The 13,452-nt window shown below is 56.7% G+C and overlaps 1 protein-coding gene across 2 annotated transcripts in view; it reads left to right on the top strand.

The window, feature by feature from the left end:
* CUX2 (cut like homeobox 2) overlaps positions 1–13,452 on the top strand; it is a 236,497-nt gene that overhangs the window by 183,915 nt on the left and 39,130 nt on the right. The window lies entirely within an intron of this gene.

Genomic DNA, 13,452 nt, shown 5'->3' on the forward strand with positions numbered 1-13,452 from the left:
TCTACACCCAGTCTGGTGCGACACGTCCCCACACGGTTGCCCCACCACCTTCCGACGTCAGCCAGGGAGCTTTGGGGGGCTCCTGGCCAGACGGTCCACTTGGACCTTCCTGCGGGCAGGGCCTCGCCCGCCAGAACCCCATCCCATTGGCAGCAGAGGGCGCTGGAGGAAAGACCTCAGAAGTGTCCCCACAGTGCAGCTAACTCAGAAACTTGATGTTCAGCTAAAGCCAAACCCAAAAGAAAACAAAACTATGTGGTCCTATTGACATAAAACACAAAGACAGGCAAAAATGTATCTGTCAGCACTATTGTCAGTGGCCAAAGAGGGGAAGCAACCCAAATGTCCATCAGTGGATGGAGGGATGAGTAAGATGTGGTCCATCCGCACAGTGGAATGTGACTCGGCACTGACACCTGCCACGACGTGGACGGACCTCGGAGACACGCTGAGTGAGAGAAGCCGACACAAAGGTCGCATATGTAGGATTTCATTTATAGGAACTGCCCGAAACAGGCAAATCGGCAGAGATAGAAATCGGATTGGGGGTTTCCAGGGGTTGGGGGAGGGGATGGAGAGTGACTGCTAAAGGGTGTGGGGTTTCTTTTTGGGGGATAGAAATGTTCCGGAACTAGATAGAAGCAGGGCTTGTACAACATTGTGAATAGACTAAATGCCGCTGAATTGTTCACTTTAAAATGGTCAATTCTGTGTCATAGGAATCTCACCCCCGTTGATTAACCTGTGCGGTTAGCCGTCGGGGGGTGGTCCTCGTGGAGGGGGGATCGCTCCTGGGAGGGGCCTCTGTGGCTGGAGGTGCTGTTTCCTGGCGGGGTGTGGATTATAGAGGGTGACAGTTTGAGAGCATTCAACCGTGTACCCAAGACATGTCGATATACTTCTATAAAATTTCTCCCTTCCTTAAAATGGCCCATCCTCTGCCACCTTCTCATTTACTGACTCAGAAAAGGGGGCCCAGAAAGGTGTGGTGATTTGCTTCACAAAGGTGGAGCCGGGAGGAGACCCCGCTGTGCTAACGCCCTCCACCCAGACAGCCCCAAATCCTTTCCCAGACCCTTCCATGCAGCCGCGGGCATGCACGCCGTCGGGGGTGCCCAGGGCTGGGGGGTTATGAAGAGGAAAATGAGGTCTAAGCCGGGCCATGGAGAAGGCACAGTTGTTTATATTGGACGTCAAGGTCGTTTGTGGGAGCTTTGCATTTGGGGTGGGAGAGTCCCGCCCTCCGTCTATCCCGGGCAACTGTGGTGGGTTGGATAACGTTCTCCCAAAATTCCCGTCCGCCCGAACGTCGGAACGTGACGTTATTTGGAAAAAGGGTCTTAGTTAAGGATCTCGAGATGAGGTCATCCCAGGTTTAGGGTGGGCCCTAAATCTGATGACAGGGGTCCGTACAAGAGGAGAGGACGCAGAGAGACCCGGGGAGGAGGGCCATGTGAAGACAGGCGGAGGACGGAGGGGCGCGGCCACAAGCCGCAGGACGCCTGGGACACCAGGCGCTGGAGGAGGCAGGCAGGACCCTGCCCTCAGCTTTCGGGGGAGCCCGGCCCTGCGGCACCTGGATCTCAGCCTGCTGGCCCCAGAACTGAGAGAGAACACACCTCTGTGGCTGTAAGCCGCCCGGTCGGCGGCACTCAGTTACGACAGCCCCAGGAGATCAGCACCACCACGGTGGCGTGAGGCTTCCCGTCAGGCACACGGGCTGGGCAGGGAGGGACGCCGTCCAGCCTCTTGCTCAGAGTGTGGTCTGTGGGCCGGCACACCGGCTTGGCCTGGGAGCCGGTCAGCCATGCAGAACCTCAGGCCCACCCCAGGCCCGCCGAGTCAGCGTCTGCACCTTAGCAAGCTCCCCAGGAGTCCTGAGAGCACGCCAGGGTTTGAGAAGCCCTGGCCTGGTGTAGAAGCTGGATTTGTTCCATCCCCTGCGTCTTACAGGCCCCGAGGGAACAGGCCAACCGGTCCCCTTCACCACGGCACAGAGAGGTCGAGTCTGCCGCCCGAGGTCTCACAGCCAGGGACAGATGTGGACAGATGTGGCTCAGGTCTCGGCACGTTCACCACATATTGCCAGAGTGTGTGCTCCACATCACAACTTGGTTCCACTCAGGAGGCTGCGTTGGCTTCCTGGGGCTGCTGGAACAAACCACACAAACTGAGCTGCTTAAGACAGCAGGTATTTATTCTCCCGCAGTTGTGCAGGCCAGAGACCCAACACCCACGTGTGGCAGGGCCACGCTGCCTCTGAAGGCCCCAGCGGAGGACTCTGCCCTGCCTCCTCCAGCTTCTGGGGCTGCAGGGGTCCTTGGCCTGTGGCCACGTCATCCTGTCTCTGCCTCTGTCGTCACACGGCCCTCTCGCTCTGCGTCTGTGTCCCAGGTCTCCAGCTCCTTCTCTGTAAGGACAGCAGTCATTGGCTTGAGGGCCCACCCAGGTCATCCAGGATGACCTCATGTCCAGATCCTTGACTAGTTACATCTGCAAAGACCCTTTTGCCAAACAAGGTCGCCATCCCAGGATCCAGGCCTTGGGACGTGGGTGTGTGTGGGGCCACCACCCAGCCCGCTGCAGAGGTGTCTGACACCCGCCCCGCCCTCCGGGCCTAGCTCCAGGATGCCCACCTGCACGGCCGTGTGGGTTTCTGCATGAGAACGCTCTGGCAGTGGGAATGGCTGGAGCTGGGCAGCGCAGCCCTTGGGCTCCATGCTCCCGAGAGGACGTGACCCCGAGGCACAAGGCCGAGGCAGCCTGTGTCTACAGCCCAGGTCGTTGTCACCCTCACTGAGGACCACCAGGCACATGGCGGAGAGGCCCCGTTCCTTCAGCCTTTCTGCTTGTAATGTCTCCACTGTCATCAGAGCTATCTGGAAAATATTTGGAAAAATAAACCGTCTTATTTGCCACCTTGTTTCAATAGTTTGGGTCTCACGGTCACAGCAACAAATGACATTGGAGAGTGACCCAGAACAGACCCAAAGACGCCGCCCAGGAGTCCCCACACCTGCTCCTCCTCCAGACCCTGTAGTACCCGCCTATGGCACCAGGGGGCAGCACTGAGGGGGCTCGGTTTCCCGGGCTCAGGGCCAGACCCGCGAATCCTGTGTGTCCCACGCACTCACCTGGTGACTGCAGGGGGATTAGCTCCCCTCCCTGAGCTTCCGTCTCCTCTGAAGGAGGAGATGAGCAACTCTCGTCATCCTGTGTGTCTGGCTTCCCCGGGGGAAGTGAGGGTCTCCAAGCCAGAGGCTGGGTCATGCTAAAGCTTCTGTACCCAGAACCTGGTACACAGTAGGCACCTAATAATTGTTTGTTGAGTGAATTAGAAGTAAGACTCGGATGCAGAAAAGGGACGAAGGGTAATTTGAACACAAAGGTACTTTTCAGCTAGAGCCCTCTGCTTGTCGCGTGTTTATTTACTCAGACAGCCTTTATTAAGTGCCTGCTGTGTGCCCACACTCACTGGACACTGAGAACCTAGCCGTGAGCCCGCAGACTCAGGCAGGGGTCCCGTCCTCCGGGAGCTGGCACTCTCCTGATGGAGGGACCAGATAGTCGCTCGAATAAGCTGTTGTCTCAAGTCCAGGGGAGCGCCAGCCAGTGTAGCGCTGAGGGGAGGAGGGGCTTACAGCCCGCGTGGAAGGAGGTGTCATTTCTGGGGTTCACTTGGGACCCTCATCTTTCCGGAAAGAGGCCTGTGAACACAATCACAGGGCCAGGACCGCAGTGCCAGCCACGGACAGTGAGAGCTCCCACGACCTGCGTGGAACTTTCCAGAAGGTCCTCGTGCCCTCTTGCCCGTCTCCCCAAAGGGTCATTCCAGACCTGGTGCCGACCTCACGCATCTGATTTCCCATCTCTGCTCCCCAGAAATGGGGGGTGGCAGGGGAGACGGACGTCCCCAGCTGTCACTGAGCCGGAGGACGAGGAGCCTTAAGTGATGGAGACGCACCGTGTGAACTGCCCCGTGAGGGGCTCTAACTCATTTCCAAGACATTTAAGAATAACAGAATGTTTTAATGATTTCTTAGGGGAATTAGGAAGACATATTTCCGTTCTCATTAAATTTTATCCTCAGACACAGGAACCAAATGTCAGAAGTGGTTCTGGTGTGGGAGCGCCCCTGCTCGCCGCGCCCCCCACGCGCCCCAGCCCCTCGCGGAAATCACACTCCCGGAAAATTCGCCAGGATGCGTGCTCTCCTGTTGTCGTATTTCTTGACAGGCAAATTATTTGTCGAAATCACCCCCCTACACCCCCGCCAAGCCACACAAGTCCTGATTCAACATTTTCGTTTTGAATGACTGCTGCCAACACAAATCTTTGGCAGAAAAGGCAAGATCGCGTGATTGCTCAGCAAGTATTTTGATAAGTGAGCAGCCTGTATGTCTGTAATTACGAAAGAAAACCGTAAATCTTCGGGATATTGTTCACACAGATGCGGCGTGAAGTGAGAAAAAAAGCAGGACGACGTGTTAAAAGCATAATTAATGTCATTGTTGTGGAGGATGATTTGATTTAAACCTTTCTGACTTCTGTATCGGTGACGGCTCATTTCTTTGTCGCGCTCGGAGAGGCGCTAGGGACCGACCCCAGCGTCAGAAAGCTGACTCGTTAACCAAGTGATTAGTTAAAAGCAAAAAAAAAAAAAAAGAAAAAAATGAAAGGAGGAAAGAGCGAGTAAGAGGGCAGGCAGGGGAACATCGCTGACGACGGAAGAGAGAGAGGTGAGTGCCCCCAAAATGTTTTTTCTGCTTTTCTTTGGTTTTTAAGAACCCGAGGCGGGAGATGACAGCGCCTGACAGGTGCCTCTCTCCCAGCTTCGTCTTTCGGAAAGGAGTCAAAGGCCGGCGGCTTCGGTGCTCGAGCTATGGTGGCACACACGGCTTGTGGGACTCGGCTTGGTGTTCTTGAGCTGTGTGACCTTGGGTAGGGGCCTCAACCTCTCTGAGCTCTGATTTCTGTGTCTGTAGCTGAGGGATAATAATAGAACCTTCTCGTCGGCAACGTGAGGATTCGATACTACGTGTGAGAGCCTGTGGCAGGGTCTCAGCAGCAGCCCGCTGCCAGGCTGACGTCGGGACAAGTTACACAAGGTGCAGGCGTGCGCTATTGATTCCACAAGGTTCTGCCGGTTGTCAAGGACATGGGGTGAGCGGTTTGGGCAACAGGGTTACTGAGTCTGTGGAACAGGAAAATGCTTTAGGGCGTTTAGGGTTTTTAAATATTTCTCCCCAGTTATGGAAGTTGCATATGCGCACTGTCAGATTCAGAAAATAGAGCAAAGCAGAAAGGAGGAGGGAAAGGCAGTGGGGCCGTCTCGGCATTTCTCTTTTGGATCTTTTCCCCTGTATGTCTTCAAAACGCTCACTCCCTCTGCCTGTCCCATTTTGGATCCTTCTTCCTTTCACCCACCACGAGCACCCGTATTTCCCTGTGTGATTACAGGTCCTGAGTAACTCTGCTCCATCGTGGGTGGCACCTGGTGTGCTGTGCTGAAATTGACTGAGCCCCCCTCCAACGGTGGGCATTTAGGGTGCTTGAGGACACACGGCTTATTGCTGCCATGCTGTAGTTCCGAGGACGAGGAAGAAAACTTGGGAAGGAAAATATGTTGTAGCCACATATTGACCACAAACCCGGGATTGTGGTCAAAAAGAATAAAAGTTCTTTTTTTCTCCTTGTTGACTTATTTTGCATGCCTTCATTTGCTAGTTACACTATCTTTTCATATGTTATGAACTATTCATATTTCTTCTTTCATGAATCACTGGTTTGTGTATCCTCAGCCCAGTTTTCTATCAGAGCGATAACTTTCTTGTTGATTTGTAGATACTCTTTGTATATGATGGATTTTAACCTTTGTCCTGGTAAACACGTTTCGTATTTTCTCCCCTAGTTTGCCCTTTGTTTCTTAGCTTTGTTTATACAATGTCTCTTGTCTATGGCACATAGCAGGCATTCAAAAATATCTGCAGAAAGTAGGGCATCTTACCAAACCTTTGCTTTATGGCTTCTGGATCTTGTGTCATGTTTTAAAAACCTCTTCTCACCTGAAGGTCAGGGTTGGGGGTTTTTTTAGTACTTTTGCGATCTTAATTCTTAAAGATTTGATTCCTTGAACCATCTGAAATATATGTTGAGGGAAGTAGTGAGGGAGGCTGAGTTTAGCTTTGTGTTCATCCCAAATGGCTGGTTCTGCCGCCACCTAGTGGCTAAGCCCCCTTCACGGAGGAAATGCGGATCAGGAGAAGCCGCTGTCCCTGGCTGCCCTCACCCCTCCCTTCCGCGGGGCTCAGGGTCTCGGGGTCAGGTCTCCCCAGAGACGGCAGCGCCTTTAGAGGCGGCCGTTTCCTGCCTCGCCTTTGCTGCTCCGGGTCCTCTGCTGGGAGGCCCTCTCCCCACGGCCCCCTGTGTAAGTTCCACTTTTGCGGACAGCCGAGCACTGGGAGAGGAGTGATGATAGCGGCCGGCGGGAGGCTGGTACCCAGAGGCACTCCATGGACGGCTGCTCCCTCTCAGGAGCGAGGACAAGCGTTTCGGCTGTGGCTTTGCATCAGCTCATTCTCTGAGCGCCTGCTAGTGCCCACCCTGTGGCTCGAGTCCTGCCTGCCCTCGGGACTCAGAGTCCAGCAGGGCCAACGGGACCCAAAGACAGACGCCCAGAACGCCAAGCAGAGAAAGGGCTCCAACTCGGGCCGGCAGAAGGAGGCGCCTCAGAGAGGGCAGCCTGTGAATCTGGTTTTAAGCATGAGCTACCATCCTCTTGCCGGGTCGTTTCTGGGGTGCTTCCTGTGTGTCCGGCCGTGTGCTCAGCCCCTTAGAGAAACAAGTTCACTGATCTCCACAGCCCCCTGGAAGGGGGGTACTGCCATCCTGCCCCATCGTGCTGCTGAGGAAGTGCAGGCTCAGAGAGGTCAAGCCGCTTGCCCAAGGTCACACAGCAAAGAGGTGAGGGAACCTGAATCTCGACCCTCAGTTCCTAACCCAGATGCAGGATTAGTTTAAAAATTGAAAGGGTTTGGACCAAACCATTAGAGACTTCAGTTCTAAAAAGAGTGAAAACCAGTTAAGGGTCTTTGCTGCCAGTACAGAAGTTCTCAGCTGAGGTTCTAGGCTGGGAGTGTGACCCCCTTGCAGAAGTGCAGACATGTCACCCGGAGGAAGAACGAGTCACCGCTCACTAGCCAAGAGCTGCTGGTCCTCCTGGCCTGGGGCTCCAAAGCCTGGGGCTTGTATCGAGGGGAAACAGAGTCACAAGCTCCAGACCCGGGGCAGAGCGGTGCCAGGAGGAGCACCAGCAGGCCTCCAGGCTGAAGGGCCCTCCCACAGCGTGGGGCCAATCCCCGTTCTGCCCTTTGCTTCCCCTATCACACCTGACTTCTCTGAGCCTCAGTTTCCCCACTTGTAAAATGTGGGTAATGATCTCACCTACTTATAGGGCCGCTAGGCGGGTTCCATAAGAAAGGAGAACACTTCGCATGGTGTGTGGCATAGAGTAGTAGCCCCGTGCAATTCATTCAACAAATATTGAGCACCTGCTGTTTGCCAGGCACTCTTCTCCACACAAGGGCACAATGTTAAGCAAAATAGACACAATCCCTGCCGCCTGGAACTTTCTGTGCAGCTCAGCGTGTGGGAGCTTTATTTTTATTGTAATAGACGTGGGCTTGAGTCCTGGCTCTGCTGTTCCTTGGCTGGGTGACCTTGAGTCGCTGGCTCTACCTCTCTGAGCCTCTGTTGCCTCCTCAGGAAAAGCACGCCCTCCTGGTAGCCCTGGGAGGATTAAGTGAGGTGAAGACCGTAAGGTCCTCAGCTGAACGGCCAGCGTGTGCTAAGTGCTGAGTAAGCAGTGGCTGCCGTTGTTATTGTTGTTGGTGGCATTATTACCAGCACCACCCAGTGCCAACAAGGAAGACCCTCTCCAGCCGCTCTGTACCTGCTTAAGCCAGGAGAGCCCGAGGCAGCCGCCCCTGGGGGGAGACGGGGTGGGCGGACACCTGGCTCAGGCCGCGTGGGGGGGCCCACGCCTCATCTGCTATGGAAAAGTCAGGATTGAAGGATCAGAGTTGGTGTCGCCGCCGCCCCCACGGGCGCCCGGAGCCGGGCCCAGATGGGAGAAGGCTTCTGTCTCCACGACGTGTTGGAGGGGCGCGCGCATACTTCTGCATATATGTGTTTCTAAACAGCCCCGCGGGCAGCCTTGGCGGCTCTGGCTTTCCTAAAAAAGCTCGGCGCCTGCTCTCCTTCAGACGGCCCGGCGCAAGGAAGGAGGCCGCCCCTCCTGCGTCCCGCTCGCCCCGCAGCGCAGACCCTCTGACACCTGTGCCCGCAGTACGCGCCAGCGGTGGAGGGGATGGGCGCCCGGTGCGGCCTGAAAGTATTACCAGCTGTCCGGTCCGCTGGCAGCGTCTCCAGGGGGTCAGGTCCGGTGTAACCAAAATGAATGTCATTCCGTTAAGCAATTTGTGCATAAAGAGCAGGTGGATGTCTGAAAGACAAAGGCGTTCCCCTTGCCGACTGAGTGCCCCCTGCACGCCCTGTGGGACCTGCCACCTCGCACGGTTCCTGTTCCATCTTCCGTGTGTGCCCACGTGCTCGGTTATCCAGAGGGTTTGTTGCAGTCAAACGCTTCTGATTGGAGGGCCCCTGTTTTGGGCTTTTTTATTCAGGTTGGATCTCAGGCCTTGTGGTTCCCGCTGTCGCTGCCCACATCTCCACGCCGCCCATCTGTGGGGCAGGCACTCAGGGCTGCCCAGGGCTCCGGGCAGCCGCGGGGCTCGGCCCAAAGGTTTCCAGGGCTGGACGTGCTGAGCTCCCTGGCTCCAGACAGGAGCTGCAGGGCGTCCTGGCACCTCTCCTGATACCAGGATGTGAGGCTTGCCAGATGCCCGAGGGCGACCCGGGTCGCTCTGGAGATTGGGAGCTCCGACCCGGGTCGTTCTGGAGATTGGGAGCTCGCGTCCCCAAGTGGGGTCAGTGACCTAGGGAGCAGCCTGCTGTACCTGGCACAACACTGACACTTCGAACACATTGGGTGCCAGGTGTCGGTTTCTGCTTCCTTCCAGATAAAGTCTCACTCAGCATCTCGGAGGCCTGTAGGACACCTGTGAATCTCCCTCCGACCACGGAGAGCCGGCCTTGGGCTCCAGGTCCTGGGCAGGCGACAGGGTCTAACTAGAACTTAATATCATCAGTTTCCTTGTTTGTTTGTTTGTTTCTTGGTGTTTGTTTTTTTTCTGTTCATGATACGGGATCTCAATTATCTATTCACAATAGTGAAACAAAATATTCTTTTAAAATATATTTAAGTTAAGAAACACTGAGTCCTGTAAGGACAGATGTCAAGTTGGCGGTGTCTCGGGGCAGGTGGACACAGCAGAGGTTGTGCGTGAGTATGCCCGCATCTGGTGTCTGGGCCCCACTGAGTTGGAATTCTTTTTCTCACGTGGTGACCTTGAGCAAGCAGCTTCCCTTTGCTGGGCCTCAGTTTTCTCATCTGGAAAATGGGGGTGATAGTGGTACCTCACGTGGTTGTTTTGATGGTTAAATGAGATATAAATATGTGCAAAGTGCATGACGAGGTGGGGAGTGTGTGTGAAGAAATGTCAGTTTCCTGGAGCTTTTGGCTCAAGATGCTGGGTCAGGGTCTCATCTGCCCCATGCCCCAGCCTCGCAGATGTGGGGACCCCATCTGCTCCAGAATGGGTGGTAGCTGGGATTTTGGGGCTGAAAACCAGAAACTAGTGTTTGGAGGGCTGGAGCCTGCTCTGACCCCAACCCCCACCCTCGGCAGCAGCGCCCAGATCAGCCTGCAGGGAGTGGAGGTGAAGCTGGCACCAGGAGTCACCCGGCGTCGCCAGCCTCTCCCCACGTCCTCGTCGGTAAAATGGGTTAGCTGTCACGAAGATGGAGCTAAGCTGTGTTTCTGGGACAGTAATTCCAGGGGATTGGTCGGGAGGGTCCGCCTCCCTTCCGTGGTCTGAAGGGGCTGTTTGTCCTGGCACCTCCTGTGTCTAGATTATTCCCCCATCTGGCTCCCTCATTCCCTTCGGGGCTCTGCTCACATGTCCCCTCCTGCGAGAGCCTTCTCTGCCCGGGCTGCTTCAGCTAGCACCGTCCCCCGACGCACACCCCGGGCCACTCTCTCCCCAGAGCCTGCTGCATTCTTCTCAGCCCCTCATGCCATTGGTTTATTTGTCCCTTGTCCTTCTCTGCCTGTAGAATGTCAACCCCAGGAAGGCAGGAATTTCCTCTTATCACCGCTGGGTCTCCAGGGCCCAGAAGCTTCCGTGGCACACAGCAGATGCTCAGGAAATATTTGGCAGCTGAAGAAGTGGCACCCGCCCGTAGCGGGTGCTCGGCGAAACACCCCGAGGGGTGAACGGCTGCAGTCGAGACTGTTCCTGCCGCTGCCGTCACAAAGGACCACAACTTCATAGCTTCAAACTGTCCCCCTTTTTGAGCACCTACTATGTGAAAGGCCAGAGCGGGGTCCCCCGAGAGAAGGGGGGACCGAGGAATGAAAGCAAGATGCCCCCAGCCCCCTGCCCGTCAGGTCCTCTGGGAAATCTTCTCCACACGCTGTCAAGATCTCTCGTTATTTCTCCTTCAATCTGTGCTCGTAAGAGCAGCCGGTGACATTTCTGCATCGAGTGATGCCGACGGGCGGGGTGAGTGGGGAGCCCTTGCGTTTGCCAGCCACCTCGGCCGAGCGTTTTACCTGGTTATAATCTGGCAGAATCTTCCAGTCTTCTGGATGCTGGTAATTTTTTTTCCTCCCTAACTCAGCCCCCAGCGCCGTAGCTCAGGGCTCTGTGGATTTCTCCCAGTTGGTGGGGTGGAAAGGAATGAGTTTACCGGAATGCTGTAAAATCTAGGAATTCCACACTGTGCGCTGGGGCAGGAAATAGAGGGTGGAAAAGGCCCCTGTCCACTTTTAGAGCAGGGACCCCCCCTCAGCCCTCAGCCCCCAGCCCAGTTCCTTCGTGGTTGGGGAGGATGGACATGCAGGAGCCGGGCGCCTGGGACCGGCTCTTCCCCTTGGAACTGGCCTGTCTCCGGACGGCAGGTGACGTGGCAGGAGCTTATTCTCCAGTGAGGACCTCCTTCCGGCCGGGCCTGGAGCCTTGGCAGCTCCTCGCTCCGTCTCTCTCGCGGTTGGTACCCGGTCAGTTACCATCTGTTGTGGGTTGAATTTTGTTCCCCAAAAAGATACGTTGAAGTCCTCAGCCCATGCCCGTGGATGTGCCCGTGTTTGGAAATAGGGTCTCTGAAGGTAATCAGGTAAAAGTGGGCCCTAGTCCGTAGGATTGGTATCCTTCTAAGAAGAGGAGAGAGACGTGGCGAGGAGGCCGTGTGACGATGGGGGGATCGAAGTGAGGACGCTGCCACAAGCAAGGGGACGCCAAGGACGGCCCACGACACCAGGAGCGAGGACAAAGTCGCAGAGCAGCCCGAGCACGGAAGGGACATGGTGATGGAACTAGTCAACCCTAGTCCCCTCGACTTCATCTTAACGTGATTTCGTCCGAAAAGACCCACTTTAAGGGCGCCTTTGGAAGTCCTGGCTGCACGTGAACTTGGCGGAGTGCCCTGCGGCCTGGGGCAGCACCCCCCGCTCTGGGACCTTGAGCACTGCCCCCCTCCCCCACCTGGCCAGGCCAGCACCGGCCCGTTCTGCACCTGGGCTCGGGGAGCCTTTGAAAAGGCGCGTGAGAGCTGGTCACTTCCCACTGCCTGTCGATGAGCCCCACCCTGACTGGGGCATCAGCTGCGTGGACGGCTCCTGTCCACCCGTTCACACCAGGCCCCCAGACGCTCAGCAGACCCATGCTGAGTGAACAGATGCGTGGGCCATGGGTCCCTGTGAGCTTGGCTCGCCCACTATGGCGCGTGCCAGCGCCTCACACAGGCTCCGCGTCCACAGACTCTGGAGTCCAGCAGCAGCTCCACGGGGCGGGCGGGGTGGGGGGGGGGTGCACTGAGACTGTCCCCATTTTACAGACGGGAAAGCTGAGGCTCTGAGAGACAGAAGAGTAGTCGTGTGTTGGTTTGGGACAGACTCCAAGATGGCGTCAGATGGGCAAGAGACATACTGGGGGAGACACGGGTGAAGGAGGAAGGGGAGGGAGCCGGAGGAGACAGGGAGGGGGGAGGGAAGGGGCACTGGTGGGAGCACCCCTGCAGGGCAGCTCTGAGGACTGGCCAGCTGACAGGAGCCCTGGCGTGGGAGGCTCTGCTCCGGCTGCTGTGACAACCCCGACAGCGGGGCCTTAAACAGCAACATGTCTTCTCGCCGGGCTGGAGGCTGGGAGTCCGCGGCCGGGTGCCGGCAGCCCAGCGTCTGGGGACAGCCCTGCTCCTGGCCGGCCGACGAGCCTCCCACTGCTCCTCCCGTGGCCTCGTCTCTGCGCACGTGGGGGGCTCTGGGTCTCTCCCTCTTCTTGTAAGGCCACCATCCTCTCGGATCGGGGCCACCCTCATGGCCTCATTTGACCTGAATGACCTCCTTAGAGGCCGTGTCAGCAAGTCCAATCACACTGGGTTGTCGCCTTGGACTTGGGGGCACAGTTCAGTCTGGGACACAGGGTTGCCTGTCCTGGTGTCGGCAGAGGGGCCCGGCTCTCCCCGCCGCTGTGCTCAGTCCTTGGCGGGGAGCAGCCCGGGCCAGAGTGGCCTCCAAGAGTCGGCGGGGTGCCGGCTCTGTCGTGGGGGTGCAGCCTGCTCCCGGAGCCCCACACAGCCCGCGCAGTAGGCCCTGTTGTCATCCCCATTTGCCTGACGGGGACACTGAGGCTCACAGGGCCTGAGTGGCTCTCCCTAAAGGTGTCACAGCCGGGACGTGGCCCTCAGCCTCCTGGCCTGGCCCCGCCCCCTGTATCGGAGGGTGGCTTCAGAAATTTGGAGGATTTGCAGCGTTGGTGCCTCTTGTGTCAGGATCAGCTGTGAAGGGGTTTAATCATCACCTCCCTGAGTGTCTGGCTCTGAGAGACAGGCCCAGGGACAAGGCACTCGCCTCATCAGGACCCCACCCCTCTCTGATGATGTCCAGTGCTGACTGAACATGTGCCAGGGATATGCTTGTAATAGGAATTTGAACTCGAGCCCAGAGAAGTCTCGTGCTTTGTCCAAAGTCACACAGCAAGCCGGCAGCAAGGCCAAGAAGAGACCTCTCAGTCTCTTGCTTCTGGCCTCATAGTAACAAATTCCCCGTGCCCTGCCTCAGGGCAGCTTGGCCCACTACAAAGGTCTCCTGGGGCCCTGGGTTCAAATCTCACTTCTGCCACTTCTGAGCTAGGTCACCTTGGGCACATCGCATCTCCTCTCTGGGCCATTTCCTTGTCTGGAAAGGGAGATAGCAGCATCGACCTTACCAGGCCTCACCTTGGGGAAGCGACTCCACCCCCCACCTGTGCCTCAGTTTCCCCATCTGTAAAA

This window comes from Equus quagga, chromosome 15 (assembly GCF_021613505.1).
Source record: "Equus quagga isolate Etosha38 chromosome 15, UCLA_HA_Equagga_1.0, whole genome shotgun sequence".
NCBI lineage: Eukaryota > Metazoa > Chordata > Mammalia > Perissodactyla > Equidae > Equus > Equus quagga.